Source organism: Pseudorca crassidens, chromosome 13, assembly GCF_039906515.1.
Source record: "Pseudorca crassidens isolate mPseCra1 chromosome 13, mPseCra1.hap1, whole genome shotgun sequence".
In the NCBI taxonomy this organism is placed as follows: Eukaryota; Metazoa; Chordata; class Mammalia; order Artiodactyla; family Delphinidae; genus Pseudorca; species Pseudorca crassidens.
This window is the reverse complement of record NC_090308.1, coordinates 77,150,963-77,173,405: the sequence shown is the minus strand read 5'-3', so window position 1 is coordinate 77,173,405 and position 22,443 is coordinate 77,150,963. Positions and strand designations below refer to the sequence as shown.

Sequence of the window (22,443 nt, the reverse complement as noted above, 5' to 3'; positions counted from 1 at the left end):
AAATCAAAACATACCAACCAACAAACAAAAACCCAGACTAACAAATACAGCAAATAGAGTGGTGGTTGACAGAGAGAGGTTGAAAGGCTGTGAAATGGGGGAAGTGAATCAAGAGGTACAAACTTCCAGTTATAAAATAAATGTCATGAGGGTATAATGTACAGCATAGGGAATACAGTCAATAATATTGTATTAGGTTTGTATGGTGACAGATGGTAACTAGACTTATTTTGCAATGTATACAAATGTTGAATCATTATATTGTACTCATGAAATTAAAATATTATATGTCAAATATAGTTCAATTAAAAATAATATTAGGAATGAAAAGGAGGACATACTAAAGTTTATATTTTATATAGATATATATGCGTCTACATATATACATATACAAACATACATATATAACTCAAGCATAAAAAACAAACAAACAAAAAATGCTTTGCCAAAGGTGCATAACCTGGATCTAATCATGAGGAAACGTCAGACAGACCCAAAATGAGGGACATTCCACAAAATAAATGACCTGTAATCTTCAAAAGTGTCAAGGAAGGAATAAGGAAATGTTCCAGACTGAAATAAATGAAAGAGATAGATATAACTAAAAGCAATTGTGATTCTGAAACAAATCCTTTTGCTACAGAAGACATTGCTGGGAAAACTAGGAAACTAGAATGGGTTCTGGGAATTCGATGGTAGTAAAGTATCAGTGTTAATTTTCTAATCTTGATGCTTGTATCACAGTTACATAGGAGAATATCCTTATTTGTAGGTAATTCACACTAAAGAATTAAGGATGATGGGAATCAGGTTTGAAACTCACTCTCCAATGGTTCCAGGGGAAGACAGTCTTTGTACTGTACTTTCCACTTTTCTGTAAGTTCATGATTGTTTAAACTTTTAAAAAAATAAACAAAACAAATGCATTTTTGGAAAAGCAATATGTCCGTGCATATGCTAGCCAAGAAATGTTTTGTTTAAAAATACAGAGACATTATAGTTTTATTTGGGACAACGTAAAACAATTCCTACCAAATCTATATGATAATCTTTTAAATCTTTTATAGCAAACATAGCCTATAAATACACAAGTACAATGCTGGTATTATGATCTTCAGAGAATATCTTATTAAATCTTGGGTCTAAATGGAATATTCCTTATCTATTTGGTCATGTGAACTAACCCATCAAGTCATTGTTAAATTACTTCAACTTTTTTTCTTATTAAATAAGATGCATACTTACTGTAGAAATTTTAAGTCACACTCATCCAAACAGAGATGACCATTGTTAACTCTTGTAATACAGTCTTCTGTTTCCAAAAGAATCTTAAAGTAGATATTTTTGTATTTATTTTTATTTAATATATTGTTTTATTAAATAGTCATTTACTTTTTCAAATTTGATGTCAGAGCAACTCAGATTCCTCCTTTTCCTGATTAGTAATATATATTGCCTCCAAGTTTTCACTACAACAAAAAAGCTGCACTCATAGAGCTGTGATTCACTAAATGTCTGCAGTTATACACTCATGCTGTATTTAAAGCCACCTCCCACTCCCCCAAGTGGTTATCATATGGTAACTACCCATATGTCAGACCCAACAATCTTCGCCTTCAAGGACAGTCCATGCGTGAAAACCAAGGAAAAGTAAGGAGGATCCCTCCACTGTAACTTGATCCAGCTGAGATGCTAGTTCTGTCTTCCTTCCAGGCAGTGTTTCCTCAGGAGGTCTGCAGTTGCCATAGAGGCAGTGGAGGAGCTGTCCATTTGGTTCCCCAGAGGAGGCACAGAGCTTTCATGAGACTATTATACTCATTAGCTATTTTAAGAAGATAATATCAGACAAAAGTTTAATTGGTCTCCATTTTAAAGTGCATTTAATTAAAAGTTTCCATTCAAATGTACAACGAATATAAATCAACATTATTTGAACTGTAAATCACACACAGTCTGGGCTGGTCAGTGTAAGTCGTTAGAGAAGTAAGTAAAGATCTGATAACACTAAGGGTGGTTAGCTTTCCGCAAAGAAAAATTTATTTTACCAGTCCCTCCCATCAGGAAACTTGGACAAGCCTCTTAGGTAGCCTCATCCACCAGAGGGCAGACAGCAGAAGCAAGAAGAACTACAATCCTGCAGCCTGTGGGAAAAAACCCACATTCACAGAAAAATAGGCAAGATGAAAAGGCAGAGGGCTATATACTAGATGAAGGAACAAGATAAAACCCCAGAAAAACAACTAAATGAGGTGGAGATAGGCAACCTTCCAAAAAAAGAATTCAGAATAATGATAGTGAAGATGATTCAAGACCTCAGAAAAAGAATGGAGGCAAAGATTGAGAAGATGCAAGAAATGTCTAACAAAGACCTAGAAGACCTAAAGAACAAACACCTAGAAGAATTAAAGAACAAACAAACAGAGATGAACAATACAATAACTAAAATGAAAAATACACTAGAAGGAATCAATAGCAGAATAACTGAGGCAGAAAAATGGATAAGTGACCTGGAAGACAGAATGGTGGAATTCACTGCTGCCAAACAGAATAAAGAAAAAAGAATGAAGAGAAATGAAGACAGCCTAAGAGACCTCTGGGACAACATTAAACACAACAACATTCGCATTATAGGGGACCCAGAAGGAGAAGAGAGAGAAAAAGGACCCGAGAAAATATTTGAAGGATTATAGTCGAAAACTTCCCTAACATGGGAAAGGAAATAGCCACCCAAGTTCAGGAAGCGCACAGAGTCCCAGGCAGGATAAACCCAAGGAGAAACACACCAAGACACATAGTAATAAAATTGGTAAAAATTAAAGACGAAGAAAAATTATTGAAAGCAACAGGGAAAAACGACAAATAACATACAAGGGAACTCCCATAAGGTTAACAGCTGATTTCTCAGCAGAAACTCTACAAGCCAGAAGGCAGCGGCATGACATATTTAAAGTGATGAAAGGGGAAGAACCTACAACCAAGATTACTCTACCTAGCAAGGATCTCATTCAGATTCAACGGAGAAATCAAAAGCTTTACAGACTAGCAAAAGCTAAGAGAATTCAGCAACACCAAACAGCTCTACAACAAATGCTAAAGGAACTTCTCTAAGTGGGAAACACAAGAGAAGAAAAGGACCTACAAAAACAAACCCAAAACAATTAAGAAAATGGTCATAGGAACATATATACCGATAATTACCTTCAACGTGAATGGATTAAATGCTCCAACCAAAAGAAACAGGCTTGCTGAATGGATACAAAAACAAGACCCATATATATGCTCTCTACAAGAGACCCAATTCAGACCTAGGGACACACATACAGACTGAAAGTGAAGGGATAGAAAAAGATATTCCATGCAAATGGAAATCAAAAGAAAGCTGGAGTAGAAATACTCATATCAGATAAAATAGACTTTAAAATAAAGAATGTTACAAGAGACAAGGAAGGACGCTACATAATGATCAAGGGATCAATCCAAGAAGAGGATACAACAATTATAAATATATATGCACCCAACATAGGAACACCTCAATACATAAGGCAACTGCTAACGGCTCTAAAAGAGGAAATCGACAGTAACACAATAATAGTGGGGGACTTTAACACCTTACTTACACCAATGGACAGATCATCCAAACAGAAAATTAATAAGGAAACACAAGCTTAGAATGACACAATACACCAGATAGATTTAATTGACATTTATATGACATTCCACCCCAAAACAGCAGATTACACTTTCTTCTCAAGTGCACATGGAATGTTCTCAAGGATAGATCACATCTTGGGTCACAATCAAGCCTCAGTAAATTTAAGAAAACTGAAATCATATCAAGGATCTTTTCTGACCACAACACTATGAGAGGAGACATCAATTACAGGGAAAAATACATAAATAACACATACACATGGAGGCTAAACAATACGTTACTCTACAACCAAGAGATCACTGAAGAAATCAAAGAGGGAATCAAAAACTACCTAGAGACAAATGACAATGTAAACACGACAATCCAAAACCTATGGGATACAGTAAAAGCAGTTCTAAGAGGGAAGTTTATAGCAATACAATCCTACCTCAAGAAACAAGAAAAATCTCAAATAAACAATCAACCATACACCTAAAGGAACTAGAGAAAGAAGAACAAACAAAACCCAAAGTTAGCAGAAGGAAAGAAATCATAAAGATCAGAGCAGAAGTAAACGAAATAGAAACAAAGAAAACAATAGCAAAGATCAATAGAAGTAAAAGCTGGTTCTTTGAGAAGATAAACAAAATTGATAATCCATTAGACAGACTCATCAAGAAAAAGAGGGAGAGGACTCAAATCAATAAAATTAGAAATGAAAAAGGAGAAGTTACAATGGACATTTCAGAAATATGAAGCAACCTAAGAGGCTACTACAAGCAACTCTATGCCAATAAAATGGACAACCTGGAAGAAATGGACAAATTCTTAGAAAGGTATAACCTTCCAAGACTGAACCAGGAAGAAATAGAAAAAATGAACAGACCAATCACAAGTAATGAAATTGAAACTGTGATTTTAAATCTTCCAACAAAAAAAGTCCAGGACCAGATGGCTTCACAGATGAATTCTGTCAAACATTCCTTCTCAAACTCTTCCAAAAACTTGCAGACGAAGGAACGCTCCCAAACTCATTCTATGAGACCACCATCACCCCGATACCAAAACCAGACAAAGATACTACAAAAAAGAAAATTACAGACCAATATTAGTGATGAATATAGATGCAAAAATTCTCAACAAAATACTAACAAACAGAATTCGACAACACATTAAAAGGATCATACACCATGATCAAGTGGAATTTATTGCAGGGATGCAAGGATTCTTCAATATACGCAAATCAATCAATGTGACACACCACATTAACAAACTGAAACACCATATGATCATCTCAATAGATGGAGAATTCATGCATCTATTGATGCAACAGATGCAAAATTCAACACCCATTTATGATAAAAACTCTCCAGAAAGTGGGCATAGAGGCAACCTACCTGAACATAATAAAGGCTATATAAAACAAACCCACAGCAAACATCATTCTCAACAGTGAAAAACTGAAAGCATTTCCTCTAAGATCAGGAACAAGACAAGGATGTCCACTCTTGCCACTATTATTCAATGCAGTTTTGGAAGTCCTAGGTATAGCAATCAGAGAAGAAAAATAAATAAAAGGAATACAAATTGGAAAAGAAGAAGTAAAACTGTCACTCTTTGCAGATGACATGACACTATACATAGAGAATCCTAAAGTTGCCACCAGAAAGCTACTAGAGCTAATCAATGAATGTGGTAAAGTCACAGGGTACAAAATTAATGCACAGAAATCTCTTGCATTCCTATACACTAATGATGAAAAATCTGAAAGAGAAATTAAGAAACACTCCCATTTACCATTGCAATAAAAAGAATAAAATACTTAGGAATAAACCTACCTAGGGAGACAAAAGACCTGTATGCAGAAAACTATGACACTAATGAAAGAAATTAAAATTGATATAAACAGATGGAGAGATAGATCATGTTTTTGGATTGGAAGAATCAATCTTGTGAAAATGACTATACTACCCAAAGCAATCTACAGATTCAATCCAATCCCTATCAAATTACCAATGGCACTTTTTACAGAACTAGAAAAAAAATCTTAAAATTTGCATGGAGACACAAAAGACCCCGGTTAGCCAAAGTAGTCTTGAGGGAAGAAAATGGAGCTGGAGGAATCAGGCTCCCTGACTTCAGACTATACTACAAAGCTACAGTAATCAAGACAGTATGGCACTGGCACAAAAACAGAAATATAGATCAGTGCAACAGGATAGAAAGCCCAGAGATAAACCCACGCACCTATAGTCAACTAACCTATGACAAAGGAGGCAAGGATGTACAATAGAGAAAAGACAGTCTCTTCACTAAGTGGTGCTGGGAAAACTGGACAACTACATGTAAAAGAATGAAATTAGAACACTCCCTAATACCATACACAAAAATAAACTCAAAATGGATTCGAGACCTAAATGTAAGACTGGACACTATAAAACTCTTAGAGGAAAACATAGGAAGAACACACTTTGACATAAGTCACAGCAAGATCTTTTTTTGACCCACCTCCTAGAGTAATGGAAATAAAAACAAAAATAAACAAATGGGACCTAATGAAACTTTAAAACTTTTGCACAGCAAAGGAAACTACAAACAAGACGAAAAGACAACCCTCAGAATGGGAGAAAATATTTGCAAATGAATCAATAGACAGAGGATTAATCTCCAAAATATATAAACAGCTCATGCAGCTCAATATTAAAAAAAACAAACAACCCAATCCAAAAATGGGCAGAAGAACTAAATAGACATTTCTCGAAAGAAGACATACAGATGGCCAAGAAGCACATGAAAAGCTGCTCAACATCATTAATTATTAGAGATATGCAAATCAAAACTACAATGAGGTATCACCTCACACCAGTTAGAATGGGCATCATCAGAAAATCTACAAACAACAAATGCTGGAGAGGGCGTGGAGAAAAGGGAACCCTCTTGCACTGTTGGTGGGAATGTACATTGATACAGCCACTATGGAGAACAGTATGGATGTTCCTTAAAAAACTTAAAATAGAATTACCATATGACCCAGCAATCCCACTACTGGGCATGTACCCAGCGAAATCCATAATTCAAAAAGACACATGCACCCCAATGTTCATTGCAGCACTATTTACAGTAGTCAGGTCATGGAAGCCACCTAAATGCCCATCGACAGGTGAATGGATAAAGAAGATGTGGTACATATATACAATGGAATATTACTCAGCCATAAAAAGGAACGAAATTGGGTCATTTGTGTGGACGTGGATGGACCTAGAGACTGTCATACAGAGTGAAGTAAGTCAGAAAGAGAAAAACAAATATCGTATATTAACGCATATATGTGGAACCTAGAAAAATCGTACAGATGAACTGGTTTGAGGGCCAAATTAGAGACACAGAGGTAGAGAACAAAAGTATGGACACCAAGGGGGGAAAGTGGCTGGGGGGTGGGGGGTGGTGATGTGATAAATTGGGAGATTGGGATTGATATGTATACACTATTATGGATAAAATGGATAACTAATAAGAACCTGCTGCATAAAAAAATAAATAAAATTAAATTTTAAAAAAAAAGAAAATTTTATTTTATAACCTGAACTAATAACGAGGAGAATCTGACATAAAACAATGGGTGGCTCAGAGTTAACTCAATTCCTCTCCTGGAATCACCTTACAGTCCTTGTTGTATTTACGGTGGCTGGGCCTTGTCCACCACGCCACCATTCCCTACATAGGATTACCGTGCACATATTAATAATATAATATATTATTTTATTATTATATCACACAAAATATGTTAATAACATATTAAAATTAACTATTAATATAGTATTAAAATAATAAAAAATCTTTTCTGAGGTTTAACAAGTTAAAATGGCTTTGAATATTGCTTACTTTTTTGACTCTGATAATATATTTATGGGAATTTTTTTTTATTTCATAGTGAATTCTGTATACAAATCAACACTACCAAATATTAGGAAATCCATGAGGGAAAAAGTATTTCATGAGCTTGCACCCTGTTTCCTAAAACGTGAGTTTCAGATAAGCCCAAATTTTAGATGACAAGAAGTCAGACCATGTCTTAAGCAAGAATTTACAAAACAGCATATCTATAAAACAGGAATAATAATAGTTATTTTTATACCATGCACATTAAGCATGTAGCATAGATTCTGGTATGTTGGGAGCACTCAGTAAAAACTTTATTATTATTCTGTCTTTATTTTCTTCCTATAGCCAATAGCTATAATAGTTATATTAAAATGAACATTAATGCATTAATGATTGTCATATTCACATGACAGTTTATAGATCAGGTCTTACTGATGTCATCATTCTTAATTTGTCTTTCAGTTTAATTGGGCTGTAAGTAGAAAATTACATAGACAATTGCTTCTATAGTTGGGTCCAGACCATACACAGCAAAGGAGGTTATTTGTAACCTTCAGTTTGATATGAACCAAATTAAAGAAAAAAATCAACCACTATTAGTGAGGAACCTAAGTTGGGTAAAAGAAATTAATTACACACCATCGTTATATAGAACCTTTCCAAGAATATTTGAGAAAATGGTATCCAATCCATCCCACATACATATTTTAAATCCACATTTTATAGCTCTCCTTTTAAATAAAGCACTCATGAAAAATTTCTGGAATTTAGCTGAGGATTTTATATTACCAAATTCTGACCTTTTCCTGGTATATTAAACACCCTTTACAATCACTGTACTTACACAATGTTCTTCCAGTCTCTTAATGGAGTAGACACTATTCCCGCTTAAATCACCAAATTCCATAATAGAAAAACAAATATTAAAAACTGAGAAGAGAGTCAAGTCAGACCATCTCCTTGTTCCCAAGCATCTAGTCTGACCTCCCATGTAGAGTGGTAATTTATGCTTCAATCTCTGCTCTGTTGTACAACAATCTAGGAGAAATGGCAGTTCCCTCCTCCAAGATGGGTATTTCTCAGAGAACGACTGGGAATTGAAAATAAATCTTGAGGTTGAAAGTTAATTACTGACAGCAAATTATCCTTTATGAATAACAACTTTCTCCATAACATTAATAAAAGTGTCTTGATTTATGTACCTTTCATGTATATTCATGTTGAAAGATGTTCAAAGACTGGCTGAAGCAGGAGAAATAACAGAAAGAGGGTTCTGAAAAGAAGGGAAAGAGGAAAGAATGAGGAATAAGCCCAGGAAAGCATGGAAAGTTGATTAGGAAGCCTGACAGAGAAGGTCCTCCTGTGAGGGAGGGGACAAAACTCACACATATCAGGGCCTGAACTCAGGTTGGGAGGGAGAAAGGGGAAACAGAATCCCCACCATCACAGTGTGAGTATGGAAGGGAGGGTACAAGGGATGATAAAGAAGCAAAGACATGAGAATGTACTCATTTTGGCTGTTTAAAGAAAGGAGGGCTACAGAAGCAGAAGGTGATGAACTCGCTGAATAATGCATTGTTAGTCAAATCGCCAAATAGAAGTTGGAAATTAGGCATAGTTGTACTATTATTCACACTTACATTCTAATTAACAGAATTACATATAACGCATAGGCTCACTTTATCTGTGGGTTTGAGAGAAGTAAAGGGAACTCATTCACTTGTGCCCAGTGTAGGAAAAAGAACACTTGGAAGGACCACCGAAGTGACAAAGCACCATTCTAATCTCAGCACATTCCTTGCAGGACCCAACAACAAAAGATAGTGTGAAATGCTTACTGCCTACTTACACTCTGGGTAATCTTTCAGGAATGGCTTCTTCCAAGAAAGGCCTTGTCCAGAACAAAGTACAAGAATGTTAACACACAAGGTCTGGGTGAGGTTTCACTCACATCACTGCTCCCTACCCGTTCACAAAATGTTCCTGCTCTCAGACAAGTGAGAAGCAGCTGAGCATCACAGGCACCAGGCACCACCCTCACAAGACCCCTTGCAGGACGCACGCACACCACACACCACACACCACTCTCCAACTGGCCTCCCTCCATCCCCTGGAATAACAGACAGAATTGATGAGGAGAGAGGTGCTGGTGTCCCGAAAAGCCCAACATCTGGAGTGCCAGAGGCAGGAGGAGACAGAGAAACCATGAGCTTTTAAACAACAAGTATCTTGGGAAATAACCCAAGACAGATAATGCTCTGGATTCTAGGAAGATATGCAGCACGATGCTGTGGCTTGTCTATGAATTCACAGATTTGAATTCATAAGCTATACGACTTCGAGAAAGACAGACTTTCTGGGTCTCAGTTTCCTCATCCCTCCTAAAAAGTGGTTGGAGTCAATCATCTCTTAGCATCTATCAGTATCTAAAGATATTATGGTAAAACAATTTTTTCAGAATAATTCATGAACTGAGCAGATCGTCCAAAATTTGAGCCTTGGTACCGTTTTCCTGGATCAGTTTAGCCCTATAACCCTAATGAGCCTCAGCAGTTTTAGGAAGTAGTGATCAGAAGCAAGGATTCCTGACTCCAGTGCCCCATTTTATCCACCTGCCCCTGCTCCCCTACCCTCGTGATCCAGTCGTATATGTGTCCGTTTTGGATATCAATTTCTGTTCTGATAATAACATTACTCAGGAAATACACGGCCATCAAGATGTTCCTGGCACTTCAGTGATTAGGCAGAACGGACTATGCAGCCTTGTTTCCACAATTCTAATCAAGCAAGGTCCCTCCTAGGAAATCCTATCAAGCTACTGAGGAAGAAGTATGTGGACTTTTCTTTTTAATAAGAGCCTCTAGGTGTGCCAAACGTTTAGAAGTCAATAGGCAATACTTGAGAACAATAGGAGGAAAGGAAAACAATGCTTTTTTTCAAAATGGAAGTGGCCTGATTTTCTTCTGATTATTAAGATTTCTACCACATATTGTCAAATTGCCTTTCAGGAAGCTTGTCCTAGCTGATTTTCCCACCAGCATTCCATAGCGACCACTTCATCACACCCTCACCATACAGGTGTTGGATTCTGTTGTGTCTTTGTCAATGCGTTGGTTGAATTAATACTATGTTCTTTTTTATTTATTTTTAAAATTTATTTATTTATTAATTTATTTAATTTTTGGATGCATCGGGTCTTCGCTGCTGCACGCAGATTTTCTCTAGTTGCTGCGAGTGGGGGCTACTCTTTGTTGCGGTGTACGGGCTTCTCATTGCAGTAGCTTCTCTTGTTGTGGAGCACAGGCTCTGGGCACATGGGCTCAGTAGTTGTGGCTCACGGGCTCTAGAGTGCAGGCTCAGTAGTTGTGGCTCACGGGCTTAGCTGCCCCACAGCATGTGGGATCTTCCTGGACCAGGGCTCGAACCCATGTCCCCTGCATTGACAGATGGATTCTTAACCACTGTGCCACCGGGGAAGCCCCTACTGTCTTCTTTAAATTTGAACTTTTAATTATCAGTGAGGTTACATAGTTTTTCACACATTTACTACAAATTGTTTATTTATGCCATTTGTCCATTTTTCTATTGTCGTGTCTCTTGCTTTATTCATTTAAAAGAGCTCTTTGTGTTAAGGATATTTGTTTTTAATTTATTTTGTCACAAATATTTTTGCCCAGATTGCTGTTTGCATTTTAACTTTGTTCATGAGGTGGGTTTTTTTTCCTGTATAAAAGTTTTCATTCTGTTTTCATGGAGTCAAATATTTTAGTCTTTTGTTTTACTGCTTTTTTCCCTTGCGTAGGAAGGTCTTTCCCACTCCACCAATATGTATACATTTTTCAAGTATTTCACTTTCAATTTTTACACTTAAATTTCTGATGCATCTAGTATGTATTGGTATAAGTGGTGACATAGAGATTTCATTTCATTTTTTTCCAGTTTTTTCAACCCCATTGACTGAAAACTCCATATTTTCTTTTCTGATTTGAAGTGTCTCTCCTTTCTAACACAAAACTCTCATATGTAGGTTTCTGGAGTTCTGACTATTTTCCTTTGATCTCCTCATCTGATGTGAACTGATTCTGACACCACTATCAAAAGTGATTTTAATGAGTGTTGTTTCAAAATTCATTTTATTATGTGGTGAGGCAATGCTCCCAACTGGTACTTCAAAAATTTCCTGGCTATTCACATAAGTTTCTTGCTCCAGAAGCACTTAGTCACTTGAAGTGAAGTGTTGAATATATGTAAGTATTTTTCAAAGTGCACAAACTTGTAAAAGTCTTAAAGCAAAGAATTTTATAGGCAATATCCAGCACTCCCTTTTAGAAATATATCTAAAAGACTGATCACTGCTGTTTTTTGTTTTTTTTTTCTTTTTGGCCACACAGCTTGCGGGATCTTAGTTCTCCAACCAGGAATTGAACCCACACCCTCAGCAGTGAGAGCAGAGTCCTAACCACTGGACCACCACAGAATTCCTATTAAGACTGGTCACTGCTTTAAAAGAATGCTCAGAGTGTGGGTGGTGGTGAGGGTCAGGAATTTTCCAGCCCACAAGATGCATATTTGGTTGGCTCATAATGGCCAAGACAGATTTAAGTGTGATGAAAATGTATGTATATAGTGCACCCTCTTCATCACATTATTCTTAAAAACATTAAAATTATCATATAAAATTATCATATATGATAAAAACATTATCATATGTTTTAAAAACTTTAAAATTATCATATAAGAAAAGAATGCAACTTACGAGTTCCCCACCATTCATAAAGCTATATGGACTTGTTGCAACAAATCAGTCACTGAGCCTTTCAGTCACATTAATTTCCTCTGCCTTCCCTTAGACCTTGTTTGTCAGGCCCTACCTAGTTTTCAGCCTCTAGGGTCCCCTTTCCCCACAGCAAGAGTTGCTTTATCGCCCCACCTCTGATCTCCTGAATCAGTCACTCGCCACCCAAAACCAGGTGAGTGCTCCCACAATCCCATTCACTCACTAGTCACATGGCATTGAAATTGCCATTGTTTTTACCTGTAACCCAGTTAGAGACTAGAGATAATACGATATTCACTATTGTACCCAATCCCTAGCTCAGTGCCTGACACAGATGAATCTCAATAAATATTTAGCGAGTCGGTGAACACGACGAACTAAATGTGAAGCAGGAGGGACACAAAGAGCTCCAGCCCAGGACTCTGGGATTTAGTATCATCTCAGTCGTTTTGACATTGCATTACAGAGTCTCTAGGACTGTTTCTCCTCCAGAACTATTCTGTCCCTGAATCCCACCTCCCGGCTCTCCCCGCTGGTCCTGCTGACAGGCTTGCCCAAACGCTGACACCCTGCCTGGGTCAGAACACAACCTGCCTTCCAGGACACCCCATAACCTCATGTTAGATCCTCAGAGGCCAGATACTAGCTTGAACCACTCTTTGTCATCTAAGGCCACACCATTTGGATCCTGTGTTCTACCTGTTGCCAGTTAGCTACGTGCATGGGCCTTGCCTGACGGAGCCTAAGATACGTTCTTCAGGATGAGTGGATTGAACGGATCTCACTCTGGAAAAGGTTGTGTTCACACAGCTCAAATCTTTTTCATTGTCACACAATAGTAATGATAGTACTGTTGAAGTTCAACTCCTATGAAAGTTCTGGGAACAGAACTTGAAATAATAATCCAGATATAAATCAGATTGCAGGGTTTTAACCATACATTTATGCTATGTGGAAAAACAAGAGCTCTTTTTCTTTTCTCTAATCTCTCTCTCAAAAGGACAAAATTCTTTACTTTCTGAGAAACCACAAGTCACTTTCATCTGGTTTTCCCCCAGTCCTCTCCTCTATTTGAGCTCAGTGCTTCACGTGTTCATTTTGGTGAGATTCCATTGCAATACATCACCAGGAACACATGTGTTCCACCGGGACCTTATTCCCTGGAAGATGTGAATGGTGATGTAAATAACAGCCTCATTGGAATTTGAAGGAAGTAGTGCAGGAAAGAAAGCTACGGTGAAATAAGGCAAAATCAAGCAACTATAATCAATATTTCCTCCTGGGGTAATGTGGGTAGTATTGATGCTGATAGGGAACTTCAACGGTATTCATCAGCTGGAGCTGTCAGCAGAACATTAATTAAATGGCAGCTGTTGCTTTACCACTTGTAGGGGAGGAGAGCAACTAACTCCAAAATAGATTTCCAAGGATAAGCGCACTTCCAGCTAGTAAACCAAATAAGAGCTTGGTTGTGTTTTGTTTTGTGTTTGTTTGTTGTTGTTTTTTTTATGAGTTTTGCAGCACATGAGTGAAGAGATGAGGAGCAATTAGACTTGTGTCAATAGTTATGCATTTGGGGCTCCCCTGGCGGCGCAGTGGTTGAGAATCTGCCTGCCAATGCAGGGGACACGGGTTCGAGCCCTGGTCTGGGAAGATCCCACGTGCCGCAGAGCAACTAGGCCCGTGAGCCACAACTACTGAGCCTGTGCGTCTGGAGCCTGTGATTCACAACAAGAGAGGCCGCGATAGTGAGAGGCCCGCGCACCGCGATGAAGAATGGCCGCCGCTTGCCACAACTAGAGAAAGCCCTCGCACAGAAACGAAGATGCAACACAGCAAAAATAAATAAATTAATTAATTTTTGAAAAATAGTTATGCATTTAAAGTAAGAGTTCTAGTCTGTTGTTGGGAATATACATATATCATGCTAATCACAGCTACAGAGTCTAGCTTCCACTCAGTTAAGCATTCATTACTCTCTGATGCTCTAATGAACATTTAAGATGTCTGTTGATTTTTAACTTGTAATAAAAACAATATGTGGTCATTAAAGGTTTAGAGAATACTGAGAAGCAGAGAAATAATCACCCATGGTCAGTGATTGTTATTCCCATGTTTATATAAAAAAAAATTATGTTCAGTCCAATTACTGATCAAAGCTGTTCAGTAATGTCTACTTCCTCAATTCCATGACACTTAACAGATTCAACTTATTGAGCACTTGTTTTATGAAACACGGCTCTAAAAAAAGTCCCAAGTCATACCTGAATCTATATATCACGTTCATTTTTTAAATTTACATGTAAATATTTATCATAGAATATTTATTATAATTTTTCACTTTTTGTTGAGTTGCTATTGCTTACAGAAATCTGTGCTATAGGTATTTGCCATTTGTGATTTTCATCTTGGTAAAGTTCATTTAACCAGACAATGTATATAGATTTTTCCCAAGGTGTAAAAAAGCCTTCTCTATAGAAATGTAAACTTACAGAATCAATCAGAAAATTAATTCCATAATGCAACCTAAAAATGTATACTTTAAGAGATCTTTGGAGTACGCTGACCCTCCAGCCAGTCACTTCCATGGGACAGACCAGCTTGTTTCTAACGCACCTGCTGCTATAGAAGAAGTGAAGTGATTAATCCCTTCCTGTTGTTGCTGAGGTCATGAGAAGTTAGGGGGTAGTAAGAAAGTCCAGAGATGGGGAAATCCCAGGGAAAATGGTGAACACAGCCAAACTCACAGGGTTAGGGGAAAAGTCAAGGTCTGAACGAGAGAGTAGAGTTTGTGGTTAGAATTTCCACCTAAAGGTAAAAAGATATGTGCCCAAAAGTAAGATAGGAAATATTATAATGGTCCACAAAAGAAAGACTGGATAAAAGAAACAAAGTCACTGGGGAAAATGGAACGCTTTGGAACAGTCTCTAAGAGAATGGGTTGTCTCCAGTTGGCACACTTATTGGGAAAATAGAGAATGCAAGGACCCCATCTCCAGCCAAGCAGCAAACCAGCTAGTGGGATCCCAGAGCACCAAGGCCAGCTGCCACAAGACACCTGATGCTGAAATAGGGGAGCAGCTGCCACTCAACACCTTACATTCTCAGAGTTGGCTCCAGAACAGCAAAGTGATTAAGAGATTAAGAGCACAAGCTGAGGAGTCCAATTGCCTGCACTCAAATCGCAGATCTGCCACCTGCTTGTTGGAGGGCCTTGGGCAGCTCCCTCAGCCTCCTTATCTGTACATGTAGAGTGTACGAGTATCTGCCTCACTTCTGCCTTGCTAGTGCCTAACACATAGAAAGCAGTCATTAAATATTGGCTACTTTGTTGTTTATTATGATCATGTGATAGAAAAGGTAATAGACTCAGCCTCAGGGGACATTGTAACTTCTACCAAGCGACCTCTCTTCCTTCATCCTGGTACCTTCTTCTTTAAAATGAAGAGATTGTATTAGATAACTGGTTCTCAACCCTGGATGCACATTAAAATCACATAAAAGCTTCCAAAATAGATCAACACTTGGGTATGCACTCAGGGCAGCTTGAATCAGAACCTCTGGGGCATTGCCTGGATATCTGCATTTTCAAAGCATCCCAGGTGACTCTGACACACAGGGAGTGTTGAGAACCGCAGACTAGATGACCTGATGGTCCCGAGTGAGCTCAGAGTCTAGAGGTTTCCACCCTCTTTGGTATGGGTGGCTCCAGGACCAAAGCTGGGTGGTCATGGACAGTGTGAGACTCAGAGCCCCCATTCCTGCTGGAAGTCAGACCAGCTGTGGCAATGCCAAGAGAACTAGGAGGTCTCACAGAATGTCTGAATTATCATGCGGTTTGGGTGCCAAGAGGAATTTAGAATAATTGAATGAGAAAAAGAATACTTCCAGAAGCCAACCAGTGAAGCCCTTTGTCTCCAAAGGATAGAACACTAATTCTTTCCCTCCTTTGACACTGTTACACCTTTTTACATAAAGACAGGGCGGACAAAAGGGAAATTCTTAGTTTGTTTGTCGTAAGGAAGTCAGGAGAGATCATGTGAATGAAAAAGAGTGCCTTAATGAAATATAATACATCACGACCTTTATTTTGGATTAAATAGGTCTATGCCACAGAGCAAAGAGTGTATTTGCTTCAGAAAGGTGTTTAGCCTGTCAGGAAAGTAGCCTACAAGTCCTGTGTGCTGACCAGTAGTGAGCATGTAGGAGCGGGGCTGGGGTGTGCTACATAGTTGTGACAAGATGCCGTTCGTAATTCATAGAATAGAATTTCTCAGAAGGCAGAGATCCATTCTGTTATGTGTTTATTTCACGTGAAACATTCACCTTCTTGGGATATTAAATCCTACCACCTGGGATATTTGATACACAGGAAAAGTAGAGTATTTATGGCCACTGGCGTAAGAAAAAGCAAAGCATTATCTGCTCCATCAAAATTGTATTAGAACTGCTCTCCTTTTACTTCAGATAGTACAAAAGTTAAGTGTCATACAAGTAAATAGAAACTCAAAAATTCCAATTATATCCAGAGAGTCAGATTTTTGGCCTCATTAGAGATGACTCGGATTTGAATAAAGGTAAAAGAATTAAATAGAATAATAAAATATCTCACGCCATTGCTCCACTGTAGCAAACCACTGGCTGAAAAGTATCAGGTAATTTTCCTTAAACTACAGCCAGCTCTGTTTTTCAGAAGGAACAACATGCTGTTAGGCTGACAACTCACTCCCTAAACAAAGTCATTGGGAGTCAATAAGGCTCTTATACAGAATGAGACTTTCTGTCCCCTTCCTCAGTACCTCCCCCAACAACCTTACACACACCACCGAAGGCTTCTTCCAGCTTTATTGCTACCAACAGCTGGAATAAGTATGTTGCGGGATTCTCTCTTGAACCACTTAACAAACGGAATGCCCATGACCAAGGCAGAGATCTGCAGAGCATTTCTTTACAATGGGAGGGGGAGTTCTAACTTGTCAACAGGAGCAACAACAGACCAAAACCCCCAATGGCATCAAGGGATCTGGCTACAAGAGCGCCCATAACAGATCATAAATCCAAACGCTCCACGTGTTCCTTCTCCAGAGAATCATCTCAGCAGCGTAGAAGCCAAGAACCACGCTGTGCCATCCACCACTGTGGAAGAAGAGCTTCTGTGTTCCAGGGCCCCAGGCCTAGCTCTTCCTGGGTCGCCCAGCTCCGCAGGCCATTACAGCTTCTGGCTCTACTTCAGGACCCTGGAGAAGAGCCCCATTGGCCTTTTGACCCCAGATCTCTTTGTTCTTTGCTCTTAGTGAATCTTTTCAGACTGCAGGGTCACATTCGACACCTTTCACCAAAACGTCTCACAGTCACCTAGGTAGAGGTCCTCCTTGAACAACTGCCTGCATTACAAGAAAGTGGTGAAAATATGGGCTAAATAAGATCAAATTGCCTGGGTTAGAATCTCAAATCTACCACTGAGCAAGTTACTTATCATCTATAAACCTCATTTTTCTAATCCATAAAACAAGAGATAAAAATAGTGCCTCATCGGGTTGTTATGAGAAGTAAATAAAATCATTCAAGGTGCCTGGCACAGAAAAATCTCCAGTATATGCTATTACTGGCATCATGTATATATACTAAATAATTATGCACAGCTCTATAATACATACATTAAGCAGATAATCTATATTATATGTAGCTGTTATTATCATTATATTATCTATTATATCACTATATAAGAATTGGGATTCAGATGTCCCAGTCATTAGTAGGAACACCTGGCATGCTGGGCAACGATCTATGGAATGAACAGAAGATGGAAGGTGGGGATTTGTCACCAAAGTTGAGGGGCCCCCGAGGAGTGAATTCTACCAAAGCAGCTGCCTTCCTTAAGGACCAAACAACAGGCTGTGACCAAAGCAGTTGGTCTGGCGGTGTCCAAACCAGAGGATGAGATCTATCAAGAGAGCATGTGAAAGTTAAGCTTATATGTAAAGGCCCCTCCCTTGTCCAAATTCCAGGCTGCCCGTGAAGGATGCGTCACTCACTAAACAGTTAATGAAACACAAAGAGCCTTGAATATCTCAAGTGTCACATTTCAAGACTTATAGAATAATTAGGAAAAATCTGAGCTGGCAAAACTCTTCCTGGCTCGTGCTGGCAAGCAGACCATCTTTGTTTTCCATTAGTGTGTGTTGTCGTCACAGTAACTGCAAGGCTCCGAATACAGGCCCCGGGTGTCATTTCCTCATGTACTTAGGCTGCCACACTGAAATAGCATTATGAACTCAGCAATGCCTCTTCCTTTCCTGTGGTATCTCAGTCAAAGAAGCAGGCCCTAAAAGGAGTTACTTAAGACATAAGTATATTAAAGACATATAAAGAAAAATAAAGTCCATTTATCCCTATTACTGTATCGCCTATGACTCATGTGTGTGTCGGGGGGGACCTTATTTTTGCAAAGATCTTTTATATAAACAAGGCAAGTTGGCAGTAATTTGATTGTCTTGGTGATGTCAGCGGTCTACTGTTTTCAATCAAATTGCCTTTTGGCTTTAAATCTGTAGCAAATCATTTTTTAAAGAATGCATTTGGCCAACTCTGATATGCCCATTTCATGGCTTTCTTTCACCTTTTCCTTACAAAGATAAGCAGCAGATAATTCACTTCTTCAAAGTAACTTGGAAAGATTGAAAGATTGCAATTACAATTATTGAAAAAGCAAAAAAAAAAAAAAAAAAAAAAAAGACTATTTTCAAGTGTAGACATATAAAGTCCTTGGCCAGTGAAGCAACAATTGTTTTCATCTATGTTTTGGTGAAGGAGGTAGGTGACAGCATTTAAGCAAAAACAGAAAAATCCCTGAACCTTAAGGGTTCAATGAAAGTCAGACCACTTGAGATAAATTCTGCATTAGCTTTAAAAATTCTTTTTAAAGTCTGTCTTTCACAGACCTCAGAAACACATAAATCACACAATATTATGCACATTGACACCATTTCCCAAAAAGGAAACGCAACACCAACGTTCTTTTGACTTTTCAGTGCTGCTGTGGCTTAAACAAAGCTCTCAGGGACTGGAGCGCTGGTTAATATCGTGTTTCTTCATCTCTTTCCTGGGAGTTTCTCAAGTTCTGCAATCAGCTGGTCAACAGCCAACTGGAGCTGCCCAATTCATGCTGGACTTTCCTTATTCTAAGTTCTTACACAACTCGCTGCCTAGCCTTTGAAATTACACTGCCTCAGCTACTGCCATGGGGAAAGTCGTATTCTGCCTGCAGCCTTTTCTCTTCTCTGATTAGCTAAAGAGTAGGACTGACCATTTAAGGAAAAAAGAAGAACATAAGCCAATATGTTTTCCTGAGGTTCCCATATTTTTGCCCTAGAACCTTTATAATGTATTCTATAAAGCCAGGAAAATTCTTTTCTTTCCCTCCTTTCTTCTTTCTTTCTTTCTAAAACAAGGTCTTCATTAGAGAATGATCATTCTGAAATTCAGTTTGCCTTATCTTTTAGAAACTTATCCTTTCAATTGTGAAAAATAAAGCAAAATGGACAGGTCTAAACTGTGAGTACCCTGCATAAGCTAGTAGAAGTTACTAAGAAACTTCTCCACTTTTGAGTGCTTCATATATTTTTGTTAAGTTAAATATACAGAATAGTGAGCACCCCATAATATACTCATACATCTTTATGAGGTAACACTCTTTTTTCGCCTTGGAATATACTTTCTTGCCATGTTTAAGAGGAATGACTAGGATTAAGGGCAATGAGTAGCAAGAATTCACTTGTATTTGGTGAGGCTGAAGCTCGTGTGAGATGACCTTTTTTGGTCTTTTCATTTTTATCTGTTACTAGGTTAGTAAAACAAAACAAAACATCTAAGGGAAGAAATAAAGAATGATAAATTTAATAATATATCCCTCCTTGGAAGAGGAAGTCTCCCAGCATAGTCGGCTATAAAAGAGATACCCAAGCACTACATATAAACACACATTATCTCCAAGTGCAAATATAGAAACCATGGAACAGTCTATGCTGTGGGTGATTTCTTGGCCTTTTTAGTAATAATTCTATAAGACAGCACACTGCTGAGTGATAACGGAGGGATTGAAACATAAATTCCATACTAAATTATTGGCTGGAGCTCAAACTATGTCTGCTTGGAGTACACAGCAGCAAAGTATGTCCCTGACAAGATTCCACATTTAAACAATACATTCTTCTGTCTTTCCTATGATCTATGAACCTGATTTTACAAACCGTCTGTATCTAAGATTTTTGTGTGCAACAAAGATTAAGCTAAACAGATAACTATATTTAAAGTGCACTAATAAAGCAAGAATAGCATAAAATTATTGAAAAGTCTATTGGGCAACTGTAAGTTTTATCAACTCGCTTAATCTTCAGAACAACTCTCTGAGGAAGCTAGTATTATTACCCTCATTTTAGAGATGAGGAAGCTGAGGCACAGAGAGTAACTTGCCCAGGGTCATAGTGAGCTGAAACCTGAATTCAGGCCGTCTGACTTGCCTATGCAATTAGCCTTTCCTGCCTCCTCCATCTGAATGACACATCCAGCTCAGATATAAGGAAGCAAAAGGCATTTTATTAGCTTATCTTTCATTCTACTGCTACATATGTTTAAAATAATTAATGTATAAACAAATGTATGTTGCGGGCTTTCAGATATTATTTTTCTAATAAGCTGTTACCAGCCTTTTTTCTCTTAAACCTGTCTGCTGAAATAGATCTCAGCCTAAGCTCACCCCTTCACTTCCCATGATGCTGCTGTTTTAAAACCCACATGTTAGAGAGGGGACAAATTAGTGAAGATGTCAATTAAACAAGCTCTGTAAAATCTTATTTCTTAGGGCAACTGTTTTGTGAAGAAATGCTCATCTTCCAAAACAGACAATTAGCATTAGTTGAGAATGAGTATTTTACCACAAAGTGTCACTTCTAAAGAATAAGTAAAAATTATAACCACTGGGAAATCATTGCTAAATGAATATATTAAATATTTCATAAGTTTCTTTGAGAAAATCCCATAGTGATTCTTGGTGAACATCCATTTAAAAGAGTAATTTTAACCTCCTTGGCTGTCTTAAAATGTAAAGAGAATTCTTTTCTTTTGGTGAACATGGAAAAAAGTTAGTTCAGAATCATGATTCATGCTTTATCTCACACAGTAAGGCTACAGGTTTCAGGAGTGATTTAAAATAAAACTGAGAAATGTCTCTTTTTTAAATATTTACAGAAAAATAAAAAGGGATAATCATGATATTTAAATATTTTAATGTTCAAGGCCAGATTTTAATCCATGATGACCCACAAATGGAAGGAACCATGATTTAAATGTATAGTACCAAAGGTAACTATAAATAGAATCTGGTAGCAGAAGATGATAAAAGTATACGAGTTATAGTATTTAGAGCTCTAGGTGTATACACAGGAGATGCATTATAAATATATAGTCTTTATATATCTGCCTTCCTATTTCATTCCCAAGAGGTACATCGTCTCCACAATCAAGTACATGAGCGTAGTCACAATTACTTGTAATTTTTCTGTACTCGGTAAAACTATGAAGACCTTCCTTGAGAAGTTTTTGAAATAAAAAGCTATTAACCACACTTACAGTTGCTTGTCTTGATTTTATACTTACCTATACTTTCTCACATGCTCACCATTAGAAATCCAGAGCCAAAAATGTTCATAGAACATCCACAAGGTACATGGGGCCGAACCGCTCCAGAGCCAAGGGATGCTTAGGACAATGCTTTGTACCTGGTCACCTTCATAAACTTGTTCTGAATTTCAAGAAGTAAACCCTGCTCCAAAGGACCCTAATTCTAACAGAGCACCAAACAGCCCAAACTAAGAAGGAATCACTTCTAAATGGTATGGTCTGGGAAATCATTGTGAAAGTGGAAGCCACTGATCTGGGGTTTAAACAGCGGACAAAGTCTCTACAGGAGAGAGGAGGAAAAGTGTTCCAGGCAGGAGGGAATGAAAGGGGCAGAGGTGGAGCATTGAAATATGCAGTATGTAGGTGTTTGGAGAAGGGCCCAAAATCTGAACTATCTGAAGCAGAGGGACACTTGTTGTTGAGTAGTGGGAGCTGAGACTGGAAAAGTTAAGTACATGCCAGATGATGGAAGGTT

At 38.1% G+C, this 22,443-nt stretch overlaps 1 protein-coding gene and 1 long non-coding RNA gene across 4 annotated transcripts in view; both read right to left on the bottom strand.

Moving 5' to 3' along the window:
• The window catches only part of FILIP1 (filamin A interacting protein 1), a 228,793-nt gene that overhangs the window by 167,924 nt on the left and 38,426 nt on the right, over window positions 1–22,443 (bottom strand). The window lies entirely within an intron of this gene.
• On the bottom strand, window positions 1,517–22,219 carry LOC137204824 (uncharacterized). Its single transcript, XR_010933859.1, has 2 exons — window positions 21,945–22,219; window positions 1,517–1,822 (listed from the first exon to the last, which is right to left on the bottom strand). It is a non-coding gene; the product is annotated as an uncharacterized lncRNA (long non-coding RNA).